The 15,445-nt window shown below is 42.2% G+C and overlaps 1 protein-coding gene across 18 annotated transcripts in view; it reads left to right on the top strand.

The window, feature by feature from the left end:
• Ptprt (protein tyrosine phosphatase receptor type T) overlaps window positions 1-15,445 on the top strand; it is a 1,101,940-nt gene that overhangs the window by 397,243 nt on the left and 689,252 nt on the right. The window lies entirely within an intron of this gene.

Here is a 15,445-nt window from a genome sequence, read left to right as displayed (position 1 = left end):
TGATAGCACTCTCATGCTCCTCTCACTACAAACACAACTACCAAGATCTGAGGCAGCACAGAAGGAAAAGCAGAGCTAAGATTCTCCCTGCAATATCCACGAGGCCATCTTTATTCTCTCTCTCTCTCTCTCTCTCTCTCTCTCTCTCTCTCTCTCTCTCTCCCCTCCCCCTCCCTCCCTCCCTCCCTCTACACACACACACACACACACACACACACACACACACACACACACACACACATTTCTTTTCCTTTTGACAAAGTTTTGCTATGTAGCCTAGGCTGGACCAAAAGAAGTTTTTATCTTTCTGTCCCAGTCCTGCAAGTGCTGGGATTACAGGTGTGAGCCATCATATTTAGCTTCCATGTAATTCCAAATATTTTCAAACAGCATTATTGAAGATAATTGAGATATAATGTTTAAGGCATACAACTTGACAAATTTAATGTATTTATGTGTGAATAGTTTCACAATCAAGATAATGAACATCAGTGTCACCTTCCAATGTGACCTTTTCCCCATTTTTAATTTCTCTCTACTCCAGTGTATAATAAAGACCTTCTGGTGTGTTTCCTGATACTACACATTAGTTTACATGTTCTACACTTTCATATTAATGCAGGGCTTGGGGAAATAGGTCAGTGGATGAGGCCCTTACTGTGTGAGCATGAGGACTAGAGTTCACATTCCCAGAAAGCACGAAAATCCCTATGTGGTAGCCCAGCATCTGCAATCCCAGTGTGCCTGTGGTGAGTGGGAATTGGAGATGGGTGCATCCCTGAAAGCTTATGAGCCAGCTAGCCTGGTGTACCACAGTGGACACAAAAGGCAGACCCTGCCTCAAAGAAGGTACAAGGTGAGGACCTGTGCCTGAGGTGGTCCTCTGACCTTCACATGCCTTCTGTGGCACTTGCATGAATGTCTTCATACACACATGAACACACACACACTCACGGACAGAGGGAGAGAGAGAGAGAGAGAGAGAGAGAGAGAGAGAGAGAGAGAGAGAGAGAGAGAGAGAGAGAGAGAGAGAGAGAAATGGAACCAAGCAGTATTAAGCTCTTTTTCTCAATAATTCTGAAGTGAGGTCCATTTAAATCATTGCATGTACCAATATTTTATTTAGTTAGCTTGTTCTTAGGGATACTCTGTTCTAACAATGGACTATTACTAGTAAGCCATATATAGTAATTTTCTTACCTATTAACTTGCTGATAGCTGCCTGTTGCGTTGTTTTCTATTTTTTTTTAACAATGGATTTTTTTGTTTATTTGTTTTTTTGTTTTTACATCCTGACACCAGTTTCCCCTCCCTCCTCTCTTTCCATTCCTTCCCCCAATGCCTGCCCCTCCCATCCCATCTATTCCTCTTCTATTTCTCTTCAGAAAAGGGCAGGATTCCCATGGTTATCAGCCAGCCATGGTCTATCAAGTTGCAGTGAGACTAGCCACTCCCTCTCCTATTAAGGCTGGACAAGGCAATCTGGTAAGAGGAAAGGGTCCCCAAAGCAGGCAGCATAGTCAGAGACAGCCCCTGCTCCCACTATTATCAGCTAAGAAGAATCTGTTATAAACATTAATGTGCAAATCTTTGGGTGTGTGTGTGTGTGTATGTGTGTGTATTCTTTCATTTTTCTTCAGTTAACATAGAGTAGTGACATGGCCAGATCTTGTGTAGACATGAGTTTAACTTTCTGAAGAACCAGGAGCTATTTCAAACATGGCATTGCCACTACCAGTTTATGTAAATTCACTTATCACGCATCTTTACTAACATCCACTGTAGTCAGTCTTCTCGATTCATATAGATGTTCATTTGTACCTCAGTGTGATTAGAAAATTTATTTCCCTAAAGACCAAGGATGTTGAACGAGTTTTCATGTGCTTTGGCCCAGTGGGCTCTGTATACATTTTCATGGTCTTTCCTGCTGTCATCTCACTTCTTTTTTTTTTTTTTTTTTTTTTTATTTATTAAAGATATATACTCTAAGCTTTTATCAGCCTCTAGGGGTCTAATTTCCCAGTATGCCACACACACACAATGAATAAACTGCATGGTAAGACATTCTGTTATCTTTCCCCAGAATATGATGTTTGTTATTTCATTGGTTGTTCTCATCAACTGGACTGTGTTGTGGAGCTTTTTTTTTTTTTTTTTTTAATTTATTTTAATTTATTTTGCAATACAATTCAGTTCTACATATCGGTCACGGATTCCCTTGTCATCTCACTTCTTAAATTTGAACCTTTTTTTTTTCTTGCAGTTGAAAACTCCCTGGGCAGACAAAGACCATCTAGGCACTAACAATCTTTCCTTGCTCCTTGTGTCCCCTCCTTCTGTGTTACTCAGTATTAAGTAGTGTCATTGACTCTTTTCATTGTAATTAGAGTTAAAGTACATTTTGCTTCAAAGAGGCACTGCCATTTCAATGGCATCAACTCCTCGGGGTCATAAGAATGAGGTAGGACAATTACAATATTTTCAGAAACTTTGAGTATTCCAGTTATTCTAAGGTCAGCATCGCTACAGTACTGACTTCTATGCACTAAGCCACGGGTCTGTAAACAGGAGGATGTTAAAGCAGAGAACAGAGGAATTGTTGAAGAAAACAGACAGAAATACACATTGTGGAGCTCTTTCACATCCTATTTATTTATCTACTTTTCAGCGTTTTTCAGGTGGCTTACAATAGGATACAAAGCAAGACAAAATAGTGTAAATTAAACACAAGGCTCCACAAGATAAGAAGAGCACAGGAGAGCTGCTTCTCAGGCTATGACTACATTTCTGCATTTCCAGTGCCTGCCTGTGGGTCACAAGTGGGACACCCGAGCACCACAGCCACCAGTAGAATAAAGAAAGCATGTCAGATATACAGTTTACAATGTCTGTGAGATAAACACAAACCAATTGCTCAGGAAAATTCTAACTGTTGTTCACACAGAGGCCAGACAGGAATAGTTCCCAGGAGCCCTCATAAAGCAAAGACTGTGTGATGTAATGAGCAGCGTCCCCATCACAGTCTTATTGAGGGCACACAAGTGGCTTTGTGGAGCTACTTCCCATCATAATCATACTCTGTGTGAAAGCAGGCTTAGGAGGTGGAAGGAAACGGGGAGCACAGCTCGAGCAGGGGGCCTCAGCTTTCTCTAATCTATCTCTACCCAGGGAGGCTTTAAACATAATGCAGTGAGCGGATGGATACAATAACTATCCCTGCAAGGAAGGCTTCTTGAGTATTGGCTTCCTCCTCTATATTTCAGGGAATATTAAGAAGGAGGGCTTGAATACTGGGCTTTCTGCCAAAGACCCATGTGACTAGTGAAGTTCCAGGCATGTATGCAACACTGTGGTTGGAAGTTGTTGATCACTGTAGTCACCGGGGAGCAGAAACAACAGGACACACACATGTACACACAAGTGTATGTAGTGTATAGACAGGTCCATCATTTCTGGAAGATAGTCAGGCACATAAAATCTAAAACCATCAATGCACACATTTTTCCAAACTTAGCTTCATTTATGGCAGTTTTCTAAGGAAATGACCAGAAATGAGGACAGAGATGTACCTGCAACTATATGTAATTGTACAGAAAACTAGAAGAACTAGAATGTCTTGCAAGAGAGATTAATTAAGTAAATGCTGGAATGAAATAATTGAATATCAGACAGTGGGCAGATACTAATGACATTCTCATAGTACATAATTAAGTGAAAAGTACAAGCTATAAAACAGTTGGTATATTTAATATTTTAGTGAAAAAACACATATACATATATAAATATGTGCAGAGTTATATACCTACTTATATAATGTATATACATCCCTATATATCATGCCTACATGTATACATACACTTATAATACTATAAAGCATACATCAATATTATTAATTGTGATAACAGATTGATAATGCTTTTATTTTTTTCTGTTTTATGGAAACATTAGAAGTGAATAAGGAAACTAACATAAACAAAAATAAATGCCGTTAAATGGGAAAAAAATGCTCATTTTTCCTTAGATATTGGTATTCTAGAGACGGTAGGAAGTGTCTCCTAGGGTCGAGTGGCCAATTTCAGTGGAAAGGCTGACTTCCTGGTGAGGACACAGTCCAGATTCCTTCAGGGGTACTGTTTATCCAAAAGGTGTTTAGAATATTCTGCACGTGTCTTCCTTTCTTATCACAATGCATGGCTGATAGGACTCTACCCTCACCCCACTCTCCAGGGACTCTAGAGCCAGACCACCTGTCAGGACCGCCATGGAGCTGACCTTTGAGGCCACTCTACAAAGAGTATGCTCCACTGGGAGGCTGTACAACCATGACACTTGCCACCTCAGAAATGAGGTCATGTGTGCAGATGCTCTTCATGGATCTCAGCAGGATCTGTGTACGTGTTGAGACAATCACAGGCACCAGAGAGGGTCTGACAGGAAAAGGCTCTCATTCTGCGAGCCCATTGGTCCATATCTGCCGCACCTGGCTGTAAGATAAAGAGGCATGTCTGTCAGTCTGCATAGCAGCAACTCTTCGCATAAGCTTCTTATCTTGATGCAGTGGGGAAGCCCTGGCTACCAACGCAGAGAGTGCTGAGTGAAGAATCCCCCCCTCCCAATGGCTCTGAACTGGATGTCCCTCTGTGTTGGGATTCTGCATGGTGGTCAGAGAAACTCAACAATGATGGTAAAGCCAGGAGAGTATGCGTGTGTGGACATGTCCTGAAGGCCTACACACACAATACTTTTAATGCTCACCGTGATCTTTCAAAAAGCTGACATTAACAGCCCAAATGAGGTTGAGTATTGGGGGCAGGGGTGGTGTGTGTGTCTGAGGACTTCAGGGTCAAACTGGAATTGAGCAGGAGAGCCAGGATAAGGGTGTGTGCTGCATCCTGAAGCCTTGGGTTCATTCATTTCGCTTTGCTACACCAAATCTAATCATGCTTTGCAGGTAGATCCTTATTAAAAAAACATAAGTTCAAGCCGAGGAAATGGCTCAATGGGTAAAGTGCTTGCCGTGCAGGCGTGAGGACCTGAGTTCAATCCTCAGCACCCATGCACATCTGCAAACCTAGTCCTTGGGGGTCAGAGACACGAGGATCCCTGGGTTTGCTAGCCAGCCACCTTAGCTGATTCAGACAACTGTAGGTTCAGGAGGGAGCCTGTCTCAAAAAGTAAAACAGGGAGCAGTTGAAGAAGATATCCAATGTCAGTCTCTGTCCTCCCACCCACCCCCACACACATGCATGCAAATGCACGCACACATGCATACACGTTCCTTTATTTAGCATACATTCATGCCTCTAATTTTCAACCCACTGTATTTGAATTTCCCAAATTTGTAAGAAAATCATTGAGATAAAAGTACACTTAAAATGTCACTCACACTGACCTCTCTGGATGCTTTTTGGATTTATTGTCTCTTTTTGAGCCATGTTTCATAAATATAAGGTTGATATTTGCAATGTGGTTTTCTTCAGCATCCATCTCTTTCTAAAAGCCACCTTGTAAATATCAGCAGTGTGTTCCCTGTTAAAACCAAGGGATGCTTATCAGTCCTTATACAGATGTTCCTGGGCTTAGGGATGGAGTCACATCCTGATCATGAGTGTGAGGGGCATTAAAAGTCCATTTAGTTAGGCTCAAGCTAAGGGTCAGCCTTGCTTAGCAATGCAGGGTATGTGGAGTTCCCGTCGCTTCCCCCTCTCATTGCTGACTGACTGGAAGCTGGGGCTCCTGGCTGCTGTCCATCATTTCCACAGTAGTGTAGCACATACTGCTAGCCAAAGCACAAATAAAAATTCAGAATTTGAAGTGCAATTCTTGCTTAATATATATCACTTTCACATTGCTGTGGAGTTGGAGATGTTCTAAGTCAAACCTCCATCAGTGGGGTCACTGTCTGTACTTGACAATTCTTTCAGCCCTTGATGACACTCAGTATTCCTTCCATAAACATCTGCCTGCCCTCTTGGGTCCCTGAGGCCATGGGCCAGTAACTGTTATGAGATTGTTTTAGCTGATTTGCAGGTTAATAAGATTGTCTACTACAGTTTTATAGATGCTGGCAGAAGACTCGGACTCTTGGTTCAGAGATGAGGGGCCTTGTTACTTATGACACTACAGCCAGGGTGGGCTTCGTGACGGTGTTCATGTTCTATGGGGACAATGGGGTTTGGGGTGGGTGTAAAATGATGTTCCAACATGGGAGATCTGTGTTGTAGCCAGGGAACTCTATGTTAAGAAAACAAACATTAATATTTATTAGTAGACATTATGGAGATATAAACTATAAATCATAAAACTCATTTTTTTTTTAGTTGTAGCCCTGACATCTCATGCTTTATCTTCTGTGCTACTCTTCACCCAAAGGTCACTCAGATCATCAAGGAGCTCCAGGATATGCATGAAGCTCCTGGTAGAGTGTTTCCCTAGTGTGTGCTGAAGCCCCGGGTTCCATATACAGCACTGTGAAAAATAAATAGAAAAAACTTCACCTGCACGCAATGCCTGGGCTTCCTTTCTCCTGTCTTATACAGCTCCCCTGTGAGGACCCTGGCTACTCTGACCTGGAACTTTCCCCTCAGATACTTCTCTCTCTTATGCTGTTTCTTTGTGTCTTTTCTCAGCCCATCCTCAGCCTATACTTTCAGGATTTATCCCAGATCAGCTGGCTCTCTGCTTGGCAAGGAGCTGGGATAGGACAGAGAGCACTCAAAATCAAACTTTGCTGTCCCCTGTCCCCCTGTGGATTTACCTTCCATTGGTGAAGACAGACTCTTGAGTAACACAGTTGACTATTTCATCACAAAGTGGGAAAGGCTGCTTGGGGAAGATGGGGCTGGTGGCTGCAAGATGGGGAAAGCAGAGAGGGTGGGTGTGCCATATGGGCAGTAACTTCAGAGGAAGTGGCCTTCCAGTGGAGCTTGGGGGGGATAAGCCAGTCACACACAAGGAAGCCATCCCTGGGAGATGGCAAATGTGCAGCCCCTTCCCCACCTGCTTGTCTTGTCTGCTTTGCTGTAAGCTTTGTGGCCCCCAGTGGGTTTTACACCAGCCCTCTTCTGAGTCTGCAGGAGCTCTGGACTCAGGCATCAGACCCCAAAGAGCCGCTGGCCATGAATGCAGTGGACCCTTGGAAGGGTTTCAGAACAGCTAATCAAAAATGATTTATGTCTACTTCTATTTCTTTTAACTTTTAATAAAGAATAATCAAAAGCTATTCTTTAGAGACTGCCAAAAAGGTACAAATGTGCTCTTAAGAGAATCGATGGGTGCGATTCTAGTAAGTTTCCAAATGTCATACCATGGCAGGGAGGACTGGGGGTGAAAAGAATATTCATTACCAATGGATTGTGGGAATGTCACCTAAATATTTGCTGGCGGGGAGACTCCTGGAGCAATCAGACCATTTCAGCTGGAAATGTTGGACCTGATTATTTATTTACTTACTTATTTTTTTGATTCCTGAACCTCAAACTAGCTTGCAAGATTGCAAGACACTGTATTAGAATATCTCCTATTCAGTGAGTGTCCAATTTGTTGTGTAGAACCAGCAACAGTTTCCCTTTTATTAAAGACAGCATTGTCCTCATTTCTGCCAATTACGAATCAATTGCAAGCCTGGCTCTTCTCTGAAATAATGACAGCCTTTTTTTTCCTTCTTCTCGTGCTATATCTTATCTCTTTGTGAAGGGGATAATGTCGTGGCACAAGAGATGAATGGAGAGGGAACAGCAAAACAGTGAGGCCCTAATAGATACCTTGGTAGATAATTAGGAAGTGGGCAAATAGAACATACATTAGGCACACCTCTTCTCTAGGTGCTTCCCAAGACAGAGAGATTCTACTTGAGGTGGAATGGGGTGTGTGTGTGTGTGTGTGTGTGTGTGTGTGTGTGTGTGTGTGTGTGTTTGCTCTAGGGATAACAAAGTATAAATATTTCTAGATCATTTTCTTCAATGGATAAGCTGGCTTACCCATATAAAACAATGCAAGCTCAGAGGAATTGGAATACAAGTTGCTTTTACAGAGGGGATGGGGGGATTTTGATTTCATGGGCAACTGTTACCCTGAGAGGGACACTGGTAAGCATGAGATTGAACCAAAGGCTGTTTAGGCTGTAAGACCCCTTTGTTCTGTTTAGAGCATGTATTCCATCCCTGGATGAATTGGAATATATGTTCCTCTCTGGCCAGATGCAACTCCATTGACCTTGGTAAGCACACAGAACCTCTGGTGTCTGTGAGCAGGACTCAGTCATCCTTAGGTCAGGAATATGGCTCTGTACATAATTCTGGGCTGGGTTTAGCCTTCTCTGGGAGTTGGGTACCTTTGGTGCAGTGAAAAAATTTCAACCCCAGGAAGTTGTCCTAGAAATAAGGCAGCTTTTAATTCGTGTGTTCTGGGATGTTATTTGCCTACCTGCTTTCCCCTGAAGGGCTGAGGATGAGATTAGTCTTCAAGTTTTGAACCCAGACCAAGGTGAGCCATATTGGCATCATTTGAAAAACTGTTAGAAATGAGAATTTCTGCCTTCACCAAGCCTCTGGAATCACTGTGTATGTGATTCTGATGAACACTGAAAACTGAGGACCATGGGTCTAGACTGATGGATATGGGTTCAGAAAACCTTATCTACCTACTGATCTTTCAGCTGCTATGACTTGATACTGTGGGACAGGTGTACATATATATCACTTTCCTTCTTATGTATCTGTTTCTGGCTTATAGACTTCCACTATTTCTGGAGAAGTAGGCCTGTGCTTTCCACAGAGCAGTCATTTCCTGCAAGATGAAATGAGATGCTTTTCAAACAAATGAAGGTGTCTGGAACCTTGCAGGGTCTACCTTCTGTTACAGAGCCCTTAAGTCTGTCTGTGTCTGTTCCACATTGCCCAGCAAATGGGTGCTGGTGGTGAATGACCTGTTTCTGGAATAGATCATCTAGGTATAGTTCCTCCTTCAGCAAAGTCTCATAAAGCTATGCTCTGATGGGGCTCACAGACCAGCCTCAGTAGATCTGGGAACTTGCTAAAAATGAAGGATCCCAGGCCTGCCCACCAAACCAGACAGCCCCAATCTGCAGTTTTAACAAGGTCTCTACTCTAAGCCATGTTTTTTGACTTTTCCTCCATCTTTACTCCAAGGTATTTTCAAATGTATTAGAGACATTGTCTTACTATATAGCCCAGGCTGGCCTCAAACACTCCACCTTCTTGTGTCTGCCTCCCAACTGTTGGGGTCAAAAATGTTCACCATCACACTTGCTTAATTAGGACTATTAATTATTATGACCCATAGCATACTTTACCAAACATCAGTTTGTTAAGATAAAAGTAACCTGATTGATAAGGGTCAATCTGAGCTCCCAACTGATGAAGTCTAAGGTGGGGCTAGAGAACCCACTTTTCTAGTTCACAAACGATGCTAATGTAATCCATCTTGAGCACCAGCCTTGAAAACCACTGTTGTAGGCTATTCTGAGAGCAGGTCTTTTTCCACACCCACCCTGTTTTTCCTCTGTGAAGCAGGCTATTTCAATGTTCTACTTCATGTTTATGTTTTTGCCTTTTTGTTGTTTTGCTAGAATCTTTACCCAGCCTGTAAATTCCTTTGGGCAGAAATTATACCTTCCACACCCCACAGTCTCTCATTTTCTGTTTTGTAAAATAATGAGTACATTTCCAGAGTGATTAATAATAGAATAGGGAAAGAGGAGAAAAACTCGGAGTCCAAGCTCCACTAAACAGCATCTACAAATGGATATCAGCTGCAGTTCTCCTAAAAACTTCCACTGCTAACAAGTTCCCCAGAGCTGCTGAGGTGGCTAGTCCAAGGACCACCCTTTGAGAACTTTCCCAGGGATTTTAAAAGGATGAATCAATCCCTAGTGTGCTAGCCAGTGAGCACAGTGCTGGGTGAAAACTAAGCATTCAAAAATGCCAGTTAGGGACAGGTGTGGTAACACAACTATATTCCAGGGATGCCAGGGTAGGAGGCTCATGAGATTGAGACCAGTTTGGGCTATCCAGTAAGTTAAGAGGCTAGCCTGGACAATAAGGTTACATCTAACCTTAAAGACCTTAAAACACAATCATATTTGCTTGCCTTTTAGTCAATGTTCACATTGATCCTAAATTAAACAAAATATTTATCCAGTTCATTTATGCAGTTCTTTAGTGTGTGTGTGTGTGTGTGTGTGTGTGTGTGTGTGTGTGTGTGTGTGTGTGTCTTGTGTTGTGTTAGGAATCAATGTTTTATTGTAGAAAACTTGAGCTTTCTGCATGACCGGTATTTTACCATGGTCAGTTCCCATTAAAAACAACAGCACAACCTGTAGAAACAAATTATTCAGAAGCCAAGTACTCATAGATTTCAAGGCAATGCTTCTTGGAATTCAGGGGCACCATGTGGTGATTTACTGTAGGAGAAGGTAGAGATAGGAAAGTGCCAAACATCGAGGATGCTTTTATTGTCCTTACCAGAGTCTCTTTAGAAGCCAGAGTTCTCATTCCCCAAGCCTGTGCATGTAGGCTGCCCAAGGCTCTAACTCCCCTTCTCTAGGAACCAACTTCAATGAATGGTAAGTTTCCTCATCTTGCTATGACTACAGCTGGCCACAGTGGTGGTTCAAGTGTTAGCCCCTGGTTTCTAGGCAAGGATTTCTCTTTCCACTAGTGACACCCTTTTTAACCATAGAAATTTTTACTCTGGATATACAGGATATATGACAGGCATATAAATCAAACATTCACTGGCAACAAATTATAAAGAAATATTTTATTGCTTGGTGTATATATATAATTTTATATTGAAGATCAAAGCAAATTTGAGTATCTAATCAAATGGATATGCTTACTAATTTTTCATAATTAATTAAATCTTGGCTAAATATATGATATGGCAGGATGGAGAGCCTCTTCAACACTTTTTAGAGTTGATCAATATTTTAAATTTATAATTGTCAATGACAAGAACTCTACTTTATATAAATATACAGTACAAAATGGCAGAAGTATGTTTAGGACTATTTCAGAAATTGTTGGATTTAATAATTAAAAGAACCCATCAACTCAAGTCAGCTACTCAAACAACAGTTGTAACAATCAAACGTGGCATGAACAGTCAAACATGGCATGGGGACATGCACAGAGCCCAGTGTCCATGCCACAGCCTAGAGTCTCAGTGAAGGTGTTGTTGTCTGAGGTGTTGGCCCATCAGCATATCTGTAGGGGATTGTCTTGACTGCCTAGCTAGGACACTGTCAAAAAGTTGGAGGCATCATTCCTTGGTTTTATACCCTGGACTGCAGACAAATAGACAAAGCTAGTTCAGTGATAAACGTGTATGCATTCGTTTCTCCCTGCTCTTGACTATGGATGTCACCAGGCACTTTAAGCTTCTGCCCTGTGACTCCCTGATAGGATGCATTTAACACAGAATTGAGAGTCAGATAACCCCCTTTCTCCGCTAAGTTGCTTTATGTCAAGGTATTTCATCACAGCGAAAGAAAGGAAAATAGGATGTTCCTCATGTCAATCAAGCCCATGGACCTAGATTTCAGGTCCTTTCCTTGTTTAACCAAATTCCCTCTTGTCTTCTCCTTTGCATTTGCTATTCTGCCCTTGCCTGGGACTGGAACAGTAGCTATGGCATGTGCTTCTTACACATTCGCTGTGTTTGAATCCCTTCACATGGCCATAGCACGCAGATACCCAGGTCTCTTCCTCTCTGAGTGTCTATCTCCTAGTCTTGTCGTATGCCCGTGATTTCTTCCTCTGGAATGCCACATTCTTGCTTGCCTGTCTTGACCTTCAGCCTTCTCCTGCTCTTCCCTGCCTTGTTTGAGCCAGTCACACTCACCAGCTCTTCCCATCAGTGCTCATCTCTCTGAATTTCACCTCCATTTCTCCTTGCCCACTGTCCATCACTGCACTATTTCTGCCTTGACTCTGGGCCCTCCTGCTTGTTCCTGCCCCGCTGTTACCTGCTCCCAATATGACAAGTATGATTATCAAAAGGCCTGTTTTCCAGAGATTCTATAAGACAACCTGCAATTTCCTATCCTTCAGTGGGAGAAAGGTTCTCAGTTCAGGAGCTGAACAGAAAAAAAAAATGTGAACAGTTCAGGGGAAGGCACTTAATCCTCTTCAGTTCTGCCAGAATCTGACATCATTAAGAAGATAAGTAAATAATACTGGAGGCAACATCAAGATAAAATGTAAATGTGCACAATGGAGCTTTTGCACTTAACCAGCCCTTTCTCTTAGTATTGGTTTCTTATTGCTACTGAAACAAATTCTACAAACCTAACAGCTCAGAACTAATTTATTTCTCTGCCATCGTTGAGATGAGCAGTCAGAAAAGAGCTTCAGTGAGTTCTGAATATGGCACCGAGATGTTGGTAGGCTGTGTTCCTTGAGGATGTGTCCAGCCTGTGACCCATAGACTGCATGTGGCTGAGGGTAGCTGTGAATGCAGCCCACCACAAAACTGTAAACATAAAAGTTGTGAAGTTTTTGCAGTTGTTTTTGTATTTGGTTGTATGGTCCTTTTGTTAATTAAAAAAAAATACTTATTTTTATTTTATATGTATGAGTATGTTGCCTTCATGAATGTTTGTGTACCATGTACATGCAGTGCCTGAGGTGGCCAGAAGAGGGCATTGGATGTACTGTAACTGGAGTTACAGATGGTTATGATCTGCCCTATGGGTGCTGGGAATTGAACCCACATCCCCTGGAAGAACAGACAGTTCTCTTAACTGCTGAATAATTTCTCTAGCCTTGATTGCAGGGTTTTTTTATTGTGAACTTTGTAGATGATAATATTGTTTTTCAATGACAAAAGGTTGATAGGCCTGTAAGTGTTTAGGGAGATAAATGATACCATGACCTCTGCTTTAGCTTCTGACTCCCTCCTTCAGGTTCAAGTGAGCAGTTGCCTCCCTTTGACCTGTCCTTCTATCCATACCTTCTCTGACTCTCACTCTCCCCAACTTGCCACTTTAACATGAGAACCTGTGTGATACATTGGTCTCAGGTAGAGAATCCAAAATTGCATTCCAATCTTAAAATCCTTGACTGTCTTTCAAGTCTCTTTTGCCAGGTATGAATATGTGTGTGTGTGTGTGTATATACATATTCACAGGTTCTGGGTATTAGAGTTTGGGCATCTTTGGGAGGGGAGCTTTTCTTCTACTGACAACATTTTTTTTTTTTTTTTGCTAATTTCATGGTTAATTTGCAAAACTCTTATAACACCAAAATGTTCCTTTGTTAAGTGTTTTGTGTACCTTCTCATTTATTCCCCAAGTGACTCCACAGGTGGGCAGTTTTTGACAAATACATTGTGTAAGGGAAGAAAAGGGAGGAGGAAAAGAAATGAAAGCATTATAAATAAATCAGGACAATATCTAACTAATCCTCTATCACTGACTCATCTGCATGTATTGTAGTGTTCTTGCATTGCCTTGCTAAGAAATGGTGAAAACAGAGCACTTGGGGTGACCTGTATCTTCTGAAATCCCCTCCCCTATCCATTCTGCATCTTTTCCAAATCAGGGTTCAATTCTCACATTTTTCCAGAATCTTTTTTTACCTCTTTATTGCACTACTGTAAGAGGGGGGGTTCTTTAGTATCTGGTAGCTTTTTGTACCTGGGTCTAAGTTGTATTATCTCTTGCAAGGATACCCCAAGGCATGCACAGGTGGTCAGGAGCTATAGTCCCAGTGGCTCTTGACCACTTACATGGCTTTATTCTGGTCATGCTGGGTCATTTCTGGCACGGGAGGGGGAGGTATTGCTACCTCTCTTGCTGTCCTGACTTTTGAAAATGCCATTTACTTTAATATTTGGAAATGTAGAGGTGGTCCAGTTTGAGGTAGAAAGTCCTAAGAATGCTAAAACAATAATGTGAAGGAAACTGTCCCCTTTGACTCCCCTGACTAGTTGGAAGCAGGCCTTCCCTTTGGTGGGAGCTTTGGTGACTCTGTCCTGTGTCTTGGTTTACTGTATCCTCATGGGGTTGGTACAGACTGCCTTATCAGCTGCCTTGCCCATTCCTGTATCCCCATCTTAACATGTCCCTGATGGGAGGTGGACTGGAAAATGACATGAAAAAAATGGGTTATGCCCATAGAGAGATTATTTACTTCATGGAAGAAGCAACAGAGATCTCATCTGGAAAGACTTGGGGTCTGGGAATCATAAATAGCCAGGTTTCTCTAAATCCAACCAGACAATTAAAACCCTTCATTTCACTTTAGAGATAAAAATTACATTAAAGCAGGCAATGGGGATAAAGTCTTAGGAAAAAAGTGTTTGAATTGATGCTGGAAAGCCTGGATGAGGGACGTGTTTGCTCTACATATTTATTTAACCTCTTTGACATTTGATTCTTCTGAGAAGAGCAGCAATAATACGCACCTCAACAAGGCTGTGAAGATTAAAATGGAGAATTATACAAAAGCACCCAGCTCAGATCTGCCACATACTAGGTGCTTAGTAAACATCCACTCAAAATGCATCCACATGCATGCCTTACCAGTTGTGACAGCATCCATTTAACCCAAAACATCACACCTAAAATTCAGGTTGCTGAAGAGAAACACCTATGTGTGTTTGTCCTGATCTTGCAAATCTTGGTAGAGTCAGCATAGGAAAATGAATGGAATTCTGTCTCTGGGGGACTCATAGTCTCAAGTGGGGAAGAGTCATGGACCAGGATGTGTGGAATGTTTGCACAATACAGAGAGGCACAGCTGCATTTCAGATGGTGGTGTGATTGATGAGGGAACTTCCTAGAGATAGTGGCAAGCTGAACATGGATTAGTGGGAGAGGGGCTGTTCCCAGGGACATAGAACATTGCAGGCAGAGGAAAGGGAACATGGCAAAGAGGAAAGGGAGAACAACCCTCGTCCATAGTGGCAGCCTGGGGCAGATGGGTCAAAGCCTGTGGGTCAGTGAGACATTGATCACCAGCTGAGGAGCTGAGAGCAAGGCTGATTACTAACGCTCTATGTGGGCTGGATTTTTGTTAATCTGCTGAAACCTGTCTGTGGGGAAATACTGTGGCTTCTGCTTATGAGATAAAGGAAAATAGGAGGGAGGGGGTTAAGGGAATATAGCTGACTCCAAGTGTGTGCTGAACCAGGAGCTGAGGTAGTTAGGAGAAGCTTTTGTCCCAGTTCCTTCCAACTAGGCACCCCTCCTTTTGAATCATCTTTTATTGTCCTCCCTCTCTTCTTTCCTTCATATTTTTTTGAGAAAGCATTCATTATGTAGGCTGGTCTCAAACTTGTAAACCTCCTGCCTCAGCTTCTAGAGTACTGGACTGACAGACATGTAGTAGTGCATTCAATGGGTTGGGTTTACTTTTTTTTTTAAGTCAGAACCATAGTTCAGACTAGATAGAAACAATTTGTCATTCTTTTTAAAGGA

Source organism: Peromyscus californicus, unplaced genomic scaffold (assembly GCF_007827085.1).
Source record: "Peromyscus californicus insignis strain IS unplaced genomic scaffold, ASM782708v3 Scaffold_7__1_contigs__length_154581171, whole genome shotgun sequence".
Lineage (NCBI taxonomy): Eukaryota > Metazoa > Chordata > Mammalia > Rodentia > Cricetidae > Peromyscus > Peromyscus californicus.
The sequence above is the reverse complement of the archived record's forward strand: the minus strand, read 5'-3'. Positions and strand labels throughout refer to the sequence as shown.